This window comes from Puma concolor, chromosome C2 (assembly GCF_028749965.1).
Source record: "Puma concolor isolate L17-30 chromosome C2, mPumCon1.1.hap2, whole genome shotgun sequence".
Classification (NCBI taxonomy): Eukaryota; Metazoa; Chordata; class Mammalia; order Carnivora; family Felidae; genus Puma; species Puma concolor.
In genome coordinates this window covers 135,548,651-135,562,207 of record NC_141675.1, presented here as the reverse complement: position 1 = coordinate 135,562,207, position 13,557 = coordinate 135,548,651, and positions in this window count along the sequence as shown.

The following is a 13,557-nucleotide window of genomic DNA, read 5'->3' as shown; positions in this document are numbered from 1 at the left end:
TGAAAAAACGGACTTCTTGATGAGAAACTGGGTTTCAGTTAAGTGGCGTCGGGTCACGTGGAGTAGACCGGCAAGCTTGTATGGCAAGCTACAAACCAGTAATTTCTTCACCAACTGCTTTTGCTCAGATGAAATGAAGTCTTTGCTTTGGTCGTTGACAACAGGAAGTACTGACTTTTGGAAACACTTTTTTGTTTGTTGGTTTGTTGGTTTGTTTCGTTTGGCTGGGACTGAGGGGTGATGCAGAAAGTAACTGGTTCAGTCCCAGATACTGGCTTATTCTCGAAATTTGGTGTGTGTAAGTAGGGCTGATTCTGTGAGAACTCTTTCCCTCTGATTCACTGTTTGGATTCTAAAAAATGAGCAACAAGAGACGATTTAAATCCTGTAGCCTCAAAGGAACGATTCGCACATTTGTGGATGACAGCCAGCTGCTGAAGGGACAAACAGCCATCAATCACTCTAGCTGAGACTGAACAGAGAAGGAGGCGGTCAATGTGGGCTTTTAATGTCAGTATTCCTTTAATAATCAAGGCAAGAAATTTATTTCGATGTTTGATACCTTGGGGTTGTTTTATTTATATATATAACTTTGGACATTAATTCACCAGGGAATTTAATCTTTGTACCTAATGTTTCCATAGAAATTGGTAATTAGAGGAGGCTTATATTCAAATTTGTGGCATCTCTGTGCTGATAGCCGCGTATTATTGCCGTGTCTTTATGATGCCATTTGATCATTTTGCACAACTTCTTAACTGAATGTGTTGCTCAATATGTCTGGACATAACTTGCAGTGGGAAATGCAACATGGAATAAACTTTTGGCTTGAGAGTAATATGATGGATTCACCTTCTGTTGAAGGTCAGAGCCATCTGCTGCCAAAGATACACAGTCACCTGTGGTGCCGGTTGGATACAGAAAGCATCAGTTTGCTGGTTTGCGTTCATGTAGACATGCCTACTAGCATCTTGTCCCTGGGAACTTTTTGACCCACCACATTCTTTTGTCTAAGACAGCATGGGTCATTTAATCTGAATTGGAAGAATCAACTGGGCCCAGCTCCCCTCTTCCTCTTGTCTGTGAATTTCCCAATAGGACTATAGCTTTGATATGTTTGGTTTCTTCACACTGGAAAGGTTTTTAGATAAAACCTACCTTTTGAAGCCTGCCTTTTCCAGTGATACCAGTGATAAGGTGAATAATTCTCAGTTTGGCACCAGGTTTACAAACTTGGCTTGTCCACCAATATGTCACATTCTTCAATACCACCATTATGGGTAGTGAAGGTAATTTTTTTTTTACTATTTATGTCTCTCTTTTCTATCAATTTTTCAATTGGTTCGGAACCTCAGTGGGGATCACTCAAAACTCCAAAGCCTTTTAATCATTAAAATAAGATAAAGCCATTGTGTTTTTATTTTTTTCAGAGTTCTTTGATTTCTGAAGATTATTTTACTTACAGTCTTCCACTTCTCTTGTTTCAATAATATAATGCAGTTTTTATTCAAATGTCATAGTTTTTTTTTAGCTTTTCTTTGTCTTGAAGCATTTTTCTTTTTCTTCTGATTTCCCCCATTTTATTTGCTTTAGTCACTGCCTTTCATGATAGAGTTTTGTTTTTTGTTTTTGTTTTTATCTGAAATGCATATAATGTTTAGTTCTCTGCTTATATGTAGAAGCAAGTCACTAAAAACTGATTGGAAGGATGGGTGCTACTTTAATACTTGAGAGCTTCACTATGTGGTGATTGGGTAGGTAATCAAGCCTTTTGATGGAGAGTCTCAGATGCCTGTCTATAGAGATCTTTTGTCTTGGGTCAATCATTTTCTGCAAATGCCAGTATCCAAAATTCTTCCTTTGGGTTTATAAGCCTAAATGCCAGCTTGTGGGAGCCTAACTGGGATAGAATATGTTTTATTATTTAGTATACAGGCTTTCATTCATAAGTAAGAATAGTTCCTAGCTTCTGCCCTCCACTAGCCTATTGTCCCCGATTTCACAGCTTCTAGGATTCGTTCTTTTAGAGATGAGTCTTGGGGCAAATGGGTGGCTCAGTTGGTTAATCATCCGACTCTTGGTTTCAGCTCAGGTCATGATCCCAGGGTCATGGGATTCTCTTGGGATTCTTAGATTCTCTTGAGATTCTCTCTTTCTCCTCTGTCTCTGCCCCTCCCCTGCTTGCTCTCTCTCTCTCTCAAGATAAATAAATAAAACTTTAAAAAAAGAGAGAAATGAGTCTTTATTCTCATCCTTTTCCAGTGTAGGAAATGTATAAAAGTAAGGCTAAATGGGCAGAGGGAAGAATCTAACTCTTCCTTACTCATATTTTCAATCATTTCTGTTTTAATGTGTGTGGTTCCCATCTGTTCCACTTGTCTTCAGCATTCCTTGGTGCCTCCCATCCTGAGTCTTTAAGTTCTAAAGTGCCAGTCTTCTTGCTTCTTGGTGGCCTCCCTCACTCAAGAAATTATATTTTCCTTCTTTCAACTGTGCTAATTGTATGGATATACCAAAACCGGTTTCCTTATTTCCTTAAGTTTCATAGTGTTATTTTTACTATCCAAAACATTTTGTACAAACAATAATTATCTCTTAAAGCTCCAGAATATATATATATATATATATATATATATATATATATGGATATATATATATATATATGGATATATATACATACTTATATATATAATATATAAAATATATACATATATAAAATATATACAAATATATATAATATATACAAAATATATATAAAATATATATGTATGTAAAATATATATATGTAAAATATATATGTAAAATATATTCCATTGGAAGTGGAGAAAGAAGACCCTAAAATGTTGCCCAGAGGTCTCTCCCTTTTTGTTTGCTTCCCTAGAGACACTTATTGGGAAAAAAAGATGAAAAATATTGTTTTGGGTGAGGTGTGATTTTCCCTAGTGTTTCTGTGTATCTATGATAGCTTTTGTTAAGACTATCTTTTCAAGGATATTTGTAAAGCAAAAGCCTTCAAAAATAAAGCCTTGTTTGTGAAGTAAAACCCTTTGTAAGGAGGAGAGGGCAACAGGAAGAATTATTTTCCAAACAAGACGATAAAGACAATGTTTGCCACTAGGTCAAAGTTTGGTAAGTTTGCTTGCAATCCCCTTATAAAACTGGGGGTTTTCTGAGACCAGGATCCTTTAGCTACAACACAAACACACTGAGTGCTACATCTACCTGTGCCCACCTCTGCACCTTCCCCATGGGATTTGTGGGTCAAGGGGAGCTAAAGCGAAACTAAAGCTCATCCTACCAGTATTTATAAAGTTCTTTGTCGTTGACTCAGGAGTCCTGTGTCTTCTGCCGGTATCTTTAAGCTGTGATACCCTAACTTGTTAGCTTGCAAGTAGGGCAAAATCTCAGATCTTTTTGACAACTTTGGAGATGATTGGAGGATATGATGCTGACAGAGACATGGTTTTCTGAAAGGGCAGTATGTGGCCAGGATAGGGGAAATGAGAACACTACCCATGACTCAAATACTCTCAAATTGTGGGCAGGAAGCAGTGGGAGTAGTTAAACACCATCCCTCATTTTCCTAAATTTTAATGATGATGAAAGGTAGGAAGTAAGCTTTAAATAAATCACCCAACTAGGTCTCTTTCTTGATGTTTACTCCTCTGGGCAGAAGTTAGATGAGTCAAGGAGTCCCAAAGCTGGTGCACTGGACTCTGGGTAAACTGTAAAGTGTGGAAGTGTGATGGAGTCATCTCTCCATTGAAATGGAAAATGAATGTGACATACTCCTTCTTCATTCACCCTGATCTCTTCTTCCCTCTCTCAACTGCTTTAAGAAAAAAGGCTGAATATTCTTGGGGAATATTTTGGTGAAATAGTTTGAGAAAAAGAGCAACTCAAACTTTGGCTCTGTTAAATGCAAATGGCCAAATCTCCATCCCACCCAGATTTGTGTGAGAAGGGGGACATTGGATCTAACTCCTGGGATTCATCAGGGTTCACAGTAGGAAGAGGAAGCTCACATGACCTTAATGTGACGCTTTTGGATCAGTTCATTTTACTGTTTTTGTTGCTTCTATGCCTGCACATTTAGTAGAAATTGATGTGTTGCTTGAACTTCATCCCACAAGTGCCAGGCAAGCAACCTGATCAAGGAAGAGCTTAAATAGAGATAGACCAGTGAAACAAACTTTCTTGTCATTTATCCCTTGTGGGTGGATCAGGACTTATTGTGAGGGTCTTTAGCATTTGATGTCCAATGCCTTCATTATACAGATGATGTCCTGTTGGTTGGCAAGTCAGAAGCAATGGCAACTGCAATATTATCACATCTCTGTCATCAGGGGTAGCTGATAAAACCCAACCCTTGATAAGTACCAAGGTTTTGGGGGACTAGGTGGGTAAATTCATGATTATTCATTCAGCAGTCAAGGAAAAATTATTGTTGCTTCAGGCCCCTGCCACCAAATAGGAAACCTAACCTTACGGTGGGTCTAGAGGCACTCAATAATTGACTCAAAATAAATATGGCACATTCAAAAACACAACTCTCTGGCTCCAGTTGCATCTTGGCTTTCCATGAGCAACTGGAAGATATCCCTTGGTTTTATAAGGACTTTATGTCTCCCTCCACCTCTTAAAGCAAAGCTTCACACTCACCAGGATCCATGATTGACAGTTTCCCCTAAGTGCCTGAGTCTGGTTGACTGATGGTTCAGTTAAGCAGAAACCAGATGTCTGTGAAGAAGCTACAGCTGTTCAACCTCAGTTTCAACTCTGAAGAATCAAAACTGGAAGAGTTTTTTCTGTTCAGAAGGCAGAACTCTGACTCTTATTCTTTTGCCAATGTCCTGGATGTTTGGCTCGTCACATGGAAAGCTACAGACTAAGAGTCATTCCTCTTTGGGGTCATCAACTTTGGAAACAGATTACAGTTGGTGACTGAATTATCTGCCTAACTCATGTAGATTCCCACAAAGAAGGGCCCATTTTCTTATAAGATCAAACTGTTGATTGAGTCTGACTCTGATAATAATAAACATAATACCTATTTCATAGTGTTATTTGAGGATCGATTGGGATTATACGCAGAAAAGATTTTGAACAGTCCCTGGAATACCACTAGTCCATATAAGGTTAGCTCTTCCTAATATTATCATTAGTTACTTATCACCACTGCTTCTGAATTTTCTTCCTCAGTATTGATTGAAGTCTTTAAGCTATGAACTTTTTTTCCCTGCTCAAGCACGTAAACTCAAGTGCTGGCTGTAGCTCAGCAAAATAGGGGGTATTGCTGTATTTCTGCTAACAACTACTCGACTTAAAGTAAGGTTAACTATGGCCTTCCCCCTTAATGCTTTTCTTCTGTGGAGGCTTATTTGCACCAAGCTTATCTCAAATTCCTCCAGTTGAGGTGTATAGATTACTTGCTCTTCTCAAGCACTCTTAGCCATTTCTTCTGTATGAAATGATTTCTTTCACAATTTCAGGCAAACTCTGGAAGAAGACTGTTCCTTTTAACTTTTCCATTTAAATTGTTAGCACTAACAAGTCATATATTTTAATTTCTCTATATATTTTATACAAGTGATTTATTAATTGTGAAAAGTGTGTCATAAAAATATGGTAATATACATAAAGCACAAACATATTTAAAATGTGTTATCTGCTAATAGAAAAATATACAGAAACTTATCTATACAGACATGCTGCACAAAGCAAGAGATAACACAACACGCTTCTGTTTTGAGGAGCTGTCTCCTGGGTTAACCAAGTTCTTACAGAGACAGAAGGCTGCTGCTGATATCTTCTGAAAGCAGCCATTATTTTAACGGGCTTAAGTTACAACCTCTCAACCATTGTCCAGGGTGAGGAAGGTTTCCTGAAAATGGAAATTCATCTATGTGCCTGCTAAGAACAAGAAACAATGAGGCTATGTGAGCTGGAGGTTAATATGGATCATTCCAGAATATTAAACTAGAATCATCTCCTGGGAAGCCCAAAGTCCCAGCATTCAACAGAAATTATAGATTGTAATATACAGGAAGATCATAACCACATTAGTAATGTTACTTATTATTGCAACTGTATTAAAACCTGAGTCATTTAATAAAGAGCTGGACAATTTTAAAACAAAAATGCTTTGTTTCAAAGCATAATTGAAGTCATGTATTTTAGCTTCTAAGGCACATTATACTAGTTTATTTTCTGGGATTTAAAAAAAATCATTGAATTGACGAGTTTCAAAATAAAAACTATCCATCACTCAACAAAATAAAAAGCGGTACCTGGTATTCAATAAGAAATTGCCAGTCATGCAAGAGGCAGGAAAATATTTCTCCATAATGAGAAGACAATTGGTTGAAACAAACTCAGAATGTTAGTAATGTTAAAAAATATATAGCCTTTAAAAAAAATATTTGTTTATTGGGACACCTGGGTGGCTCAGTCGGTTAAGCATCTGACTTAGGCTCAGATCATGATCTCATGATTCATGAGTTCCAGCCCCCAAAATAAAATGAAACATTAAAAAAATAAAAATAAATAAAAATAAAAGTATTTATTTTTGAGAGAGAGAGAGAGAGAGAGAGAGAGAGAGTGGGGGGAGGGGCAGAGAGAGAGGGAGACACAGAATCTGAAGCAGGCTCCAGGCTCTGAGCTGTCAGCACAGAGCCCTACATGGGGCTCGAACTCACAAACCATGAGATCATGACCTGAGCTGAAGTCAGATGCTTAACCGACTGAGCCATCCAGGCATCCCATTAATGTTAAAAATATAAACAAGAATTAGGATGCCTGGGTGGCTCAGTTGCTTAAGCATCTGACTCTTGATTTCAGCTGAGGTCATGATCTCCTGGTTCCTGAGTTTGAGTCCCACACTGGGCTCTGTGCTGACAGTTCAGAGCTTGGAGCCTGCTTTGGATTCTGTCTCCCTTTCTCTCTCTGCCTTTTCCTGCTCATTAAAATTTCCCTCTCTCTCAAAATAAATTTAAAAAAAACATTTAAAAATATATAAACAAGAATCTTTTGAGTTATTATAATTGTATACTATATTCAAGAACATAAAAGATTGTGCATATTAAGTAAACATATGGATGATATAAAAATATCCAAATTAAAATTCTAGAGATGAAAATGACAATATCTGGGATAAAAAATTTAGACTATATTAGATTAACAGCAGATTAGACATTGCATAATATAAGAAAAAAGAACTTGAAAAAATATTAGCAAGAATTATCAAAAGGGAAAAGAAAAAAACCCTCAGAATATATACACAGCCATGGTGACCTGCAGGGCAACTTTGAGTAGCCCAATCCACAAATCATTGGAGCCCCTAAAGATAGAAGAGGGGGGAGCAAAAAAGAAAATTCAATAACTAACGTCCAGATTTCTAAATTTAATGGAAATTATACACTCAGTTATATAAAGAGTTCAATGAACCTCAAGCTCAAGAAATATGAGATGAACTACACTAAGTTACATTGTAAGCAAATTGCTATGAACCATGATAAATAGAGAAACTTAAACCAAGAAAGAAAAGACATATCACTTGTGAGAAATAGAGGTCAAAATAATAGGTTTCTCACTGGAACAATTCAGGCCAGAAAATTGTTGGGTAATATCTCTTAAGTACTTAGATAAAAGAACAGTCACCTCTGGGCTGCATACTTAATGAAAATATTTTCAATAATGAAAGCAAAATAACGGCTTTTGGAAACATACAATAAAGCAATGAATTTATGACCACAATATGTGAAAAAAAGTTAAAGGCAGAAAGAACATGACCTCAGTTCGAAATCTGGAACTCTACAAAGGAATGAAGAGCATGTAAAAATCATAAGTATGTGAGTAAATGTAAAATAGCTCTTTTCACTGCTTAAAAGTTTCTCTAAAAGATAATTGCAAATTTAAAGGTAATTTGCAAATTGCAAAAAACAACAGAAACAAATGGTGAGTTTTACAAAATGGTTAGAAAGAAAATGTAAACCAGCAATAGGATCAGCACTGGGAAGGGAGAAATAGAAGTACACCTGTTGTAAGGTTTTTATTATAGGGGAGGTGGTGCAGATATGTATGTATCATTTGAAAGCACAATGTGACAGATTATAGATGCTTATTGTACACCCTAAAGCAAAGTGTTACAGTTAAAAGGTGCTATCGTTAAAAAGCCAACAAAGCACATAAAATAGTATCATATAAAATATTCAGTTAAACCAAAAGGAGGCAGAATGAAAAAAAAGAAAAGAAAAGAAACAAAGGACAGTTGGGACTAAGAGAAGGTAAGTATCAAGATGATCAATTTAAACTCGAACATGCCAATAATCACACTAAAAGTAATTGGTCTAACCTATCTTTTTTTTAAATTTTTTTTTTAAAATTTTTTTTTTTCAACGTTTTTATTTATTTTTGGGACAGAGAGAGACAGAGCATGAACGGGGGAGGGGCAGAGAGAGAGGGAGACACAGAATCGGAAACAGGCTCCAGGCTCTGAGCCATCAGCCCAGAGCCCGACGCGGGGCTCGAACTCACGGACCGCAAGATCGTGACCTGGCTGAAGTCGGACGCTTAACCGACTGTGCCACCCAGGCGCCCCGTGGTCTAACCTATCTTGTCGATAGCTCTTTTCCAAGAAGCCTTGCAGACTTAACCATTCTGTCCTTTTTGTCCTCAAGCTTGAACTTCTGTTTTTATTTTATTTTTTTTAACATTTATTTATTTTGGAGAGACAGAGAGCGTGAGTGTGGGAGGAGCATAGAGAGAAGGAGACACAGAATCCGAAGCAGGCTCCAGGCTCTGAGCTGTCAGCACAGAGCCGGATGTGGGCCTCGAACCCATGAACCATGAGATCATGACCTGAGCTGAAGCTGGATGCTCAACCGACTGAGCCTCCCAGGCACTTGTGTCTGTTTTATGGTATAACACTTTGTTTCACTCTTTTCTTCATCTATGTTCCTAATGTAAAAAGAAAATTTACTTGATTCAACTCTTATCTTTTTATATTTTACATAGCAACAAACTGAATCTAATGACAAGTACATGTTAAATGAAATCTTCAGAGTGAAACACTGATGAAAGAGAACAGCCACGTGAATCTCTAAAGTTTATAGTGGGTGGGCAAGCTGGACAAATTGATAGGTTCTGAAATTCTTGGTAATGTGAGAACTTGACCTGAAAATAGAAGTGAAGTATATAAAAATTTAAAAAAAAATGATACAGACACGTAACATTAGCTTCAATAATAGGGATTGTTTTCAGCAAAGTTGGCGATCAGTGAGTTAGAGTAAAATGGGAAACAGGACAATGAATCCTAGTGCATATGAAGTTTTGGCAATAAAAGAGTCTTCAGTGAAGAACATTGCAGAACTTCATGGAATGAAACGTACCAAAATTAAAGAAAATATATATTTAGAGATAGTATATCAAGTTGGGGCATTTAATTTCTCTCAAATCTGTCATGACTTTAAAATGAAGATTTACTTTCATTCCACTTAAGATGAATGAGATCAGTTTGAACAGGCAGAAGCCAATAAAGCATTACCTCTGTCTCTCAATACCAGGAGGTTACTTGGATATTATTATTTCATGTCAAGAAGTTCCCTGGGATCTTACTTCAAGTAGAAAATGGTCTTCTCCATTATGGTTGTGGCATTTTTTTTCTTTTCATTTTTTTGTTTTGTTTTGTTTTGTTTTAAAGCTCATACAGGCAAAACTCTCAACTAAAATGCAGAACTTGAATATCTCTTGCCTGGAACAAGTAACTACTACTGTCAAAAATGCCACTTAAAAATCATTACACACAAACACCACACACATTGAATTTTGTAGCCTACAACATCACATTATTATTCTTTTAGGAGGTAATTGCAATAAAAAATCTTGTAACTACACATGGCATAACTAAGGTCAGTCAAGTTTTTGTAAATAAATGGTAATGTGAAAAGGCATGCCCAGGAATATTTGTATTTGAAATGATTACCATAGTGATCCACAAATAAACCTACCTTTGACACCTTTCAATGTTACACAGTTAATTCATACAAGCCAAGCCATGCTTATAGTAAGCATGAAAGCTTACATCAGTATTTAACACAAATTTTAGAAATCAAAGATTATGTTGTCTTCTGTGGATTATAACAAAAAATTAAAAGTGTGCTATTCAAAGTAGAAATGAACAAATACATTAGTTAAATAGAATGAGAAAGAGCATGATAATAATATTATTTAGTTTAGTTTAAGTTTGTTTCAATTTCATCCTAATTTTTTAAATTCTAAGTGTTATGAAGATAATAACTTTGAAAGAAGAAAATAATTTGAAACAGAATAGACTGTATCTGGAAATTAATTTATAGAAGAGGATTAGATTTTTATGTTTTACTATATACTTTAGTATATATTATAAAAGACTTTTATATTTTAGTATATAATATTAAATATACACTTTCACATATATTTTTTACCAGTGAATCGTAGTCTCTTTTGGTAATTAAAAAACAACCTTAATATATTCTTCGTTAGTCCATTTGTTCTGTGAGAAATAAAATACTTTAACTTGATAACTTCTGAGTTATTTTATTAATCTTAAGGTTAAGTATGTGAGTACTTAGAGAGGTTGTGCTGTCTGTGGAGGTATTTAATTTAAGCTCATAAACTAATACCTTGATAATCAATATCTATCTAATGCACTGCTTAAATTGTACATATTTCATTAATTTTGCATTAGTTCAACTATCTTAGTGATTCTGACCAGAATTGAAAGTGAGAGCATCCTGGCTAATGAATGATTTATTATAAAGATAGTTTAGGAAGAAAACACTCAATTGCCCATTTTCCAGGTTGTAAAAAGGTGAAATACCATTGATAATATTTACTTATGAATTCATATAAATCCCTCAACTCTCCTCCATTCTATTTCTAAAACTCTCATCCTCTCTCCTCAGGTATTTTCTCTAAAGCTAATTATCTCATTATCCTTTTGATCTTCTATTTCTTTGTGCATTCAGGGACCATTTCCAAAACTGTTCTTTTGTTGTCTATATATTCAGTCTCTACTCTTTTTTTTTGCTGCCCATCTTAGCCAAGAAATTTTCTTGACTGAGTCCCAACAACTTTCTAAATATTTCCCTGTCATCTTTCACTCCCAAAGCATTTAATGATAGAGGTTAAGCATGTGAGACCTGCAGAAAAGAATTTTGGGGTTTGAACCCTGGCTCCAATATGTTCTAACTGTGTGACTGTGGGCTAATTACTTAACTTCTCTGTTTCTCAGTAACCTCATCTATAAAATGGTGAAAATAAGGGTACCTACTTTGGAGTGTTTGTAGATTAAATGAAGAAAACAATACAAAAACACATAGAATTGTGCCTGACATTATATCAATATTTGCTATTCTTATTCTGATTACCAATATCTTTAGTATATGAAGCCAGCCTCACCATTTTCATTAAAACTGACGTTTATACCTAAAACTGTTCCAATACGAGTTCTGCACCTGCACCATTATGATAATGAAACTGTTTTCATGAAATTACTGATTTTGTATAAAAACTAGAAAAGGTGGGGCGCCTGGGTGGCTCAGTCAGTTGAGCGGCCGACTTCGGCTCAGGTCATGATCTCGCAGTCCGTGAGTTCGAGCCCCGCGTTGCCCTCTGTGCCGACAGCTCAGAGCCTGGAGCCAGTTTCAGATTCTGTGTCTCCCTCTCTCTGACCCTCCCCTGTTCATGCTCTGTCTCTCCCTGTCTCAAAAATAAATAAAACGTAAAAAAAAAAAAAAAAAAACCAAAAAAAAAAAAACTAGAAAAGGTATACAATCTTCGTAAAGGCTTTTTAAAAGTTTGTAAACATTTGTACCTGCAGTGGTATTCTCTCGAATATATTTTTAGGAAGTAAATAATTGAGAAAATGAAAGAGATATATTCATCAAAGAATTTCCAATAAAAGTGCTAACAAATCCTTGTTTATATTTTCTAAAAATGGGAAAGAGTTAAAGTCCAAAACAAATAGAGTGATTAAATAAACTGCCATATAATCATATAATGAGAGAGTCAGCAGACATAGGAAATGACATTACAGATGCATATCTCTCAAGATAGAACATATATTTATGATTTTTTTCTACATCAGTAATACAGGCTTTTGGACCAAAGCCCCAAATCCTTACTTGTGTTCAAATCCCAGCTCATCCAGTTAATAACTCTGTGAACCTGGAAAAATAATTAACCCCTCCAATTGTTTTTTTCCTATGTAGAGTGGACATATTAGATCTTACCCAACAAGCTTTGGTGAGGATTAAAAGGATCATCAACTTGAAATATTTACATACAATTCAGCTCATATAAAAAACTTTTCATAATGAAACGTGTTATTTTCTATCTGTGGGTGCTGCATGATACTAACATTTCAGAATTTTTAGAACTCTACATTGGCACCTATCTTTTCAAAATGATCATCTTAAATTGAAAATATTCATATTTAAAACCATAATAATTACTTTTTAAATCCCCAGAACCATAATCTCGTCCAAGCTCTATAATTGCATTTCAAATGCTTGTAATATATTATTATCTGGATATTGACACCTGGGTATATTACCTTTCAGCAGCTCAATTCAGAAATTCTAAATGTATCTTCATAATCCTCTCCCCAGATTAACTCTCACATCTGAAGTCCTTCTATTCATTACCATATTGCTATCTAGGAAGAATAAAGGCTCTGATTTCTTGTCAGCAAATTTCTCTTCCTAGCCTTCCAGATCAACTTGGTTGCCATGCACTATGGACAGGAATGCGTTCCGAGCCCCTCCCCCAACCCAAATCCTATGTTGAAGCCTTAATCCCTAATGTAACTGTATCAGAAATGAGACTTTTGGCAGGCAATTAGGGTTAGATGCGGTCATGAGGGTGGGACCTTCAGATTGGGATTAGTGGCTTCCTAAGAAGAGAAAGAGAGATACTACTCTCTCTACTGTGAGAATACACATGGCCAGAAGGCAACAACCCAGGAAGAGGACTCTCATCAGAAAACTAATTGGCTGGCACTTGACCTTGGACTTGCCCATCTCCAAATGTCTGTTGTTTAAGTCACAGAGTCTATGGCATTTTGTTATAGCAGCCTAAAGGGACTAAGGCACCCTGCCTTTTTTCTTTTATCCTCAGCAATGCAGATTAATGCACTTAACACAGATTAGCTCAGGTCTATAAGTTTCCAATTAGGACTATCACTATATGCTCCTCACTGGTCACTCTCTGGTATCTGAATTTTCCCATTAAAGTTTATCAAAATGTCAGTAAACGGGTCCTTCCAGAAAATAATTTGATCATAGGATTCCTCAGGGGGAAAAATTTTGAAACGGAATCTAAATCTAAAAACAATCTAAACTCCTTACTCTGAGCATGAAATAGCCAAGCATGTAAATATCAGCTTTTATCCGTGCCTAGAAGATGATTAAAACATTATAGTCCTTGTATTTGTTATCCTTGTTAAGCAACGTAGTTGCTTAAAACGAGTAGGAGATGCCACTGGTGCCCCAACACAATTCTCTTTTATAGCAGGTG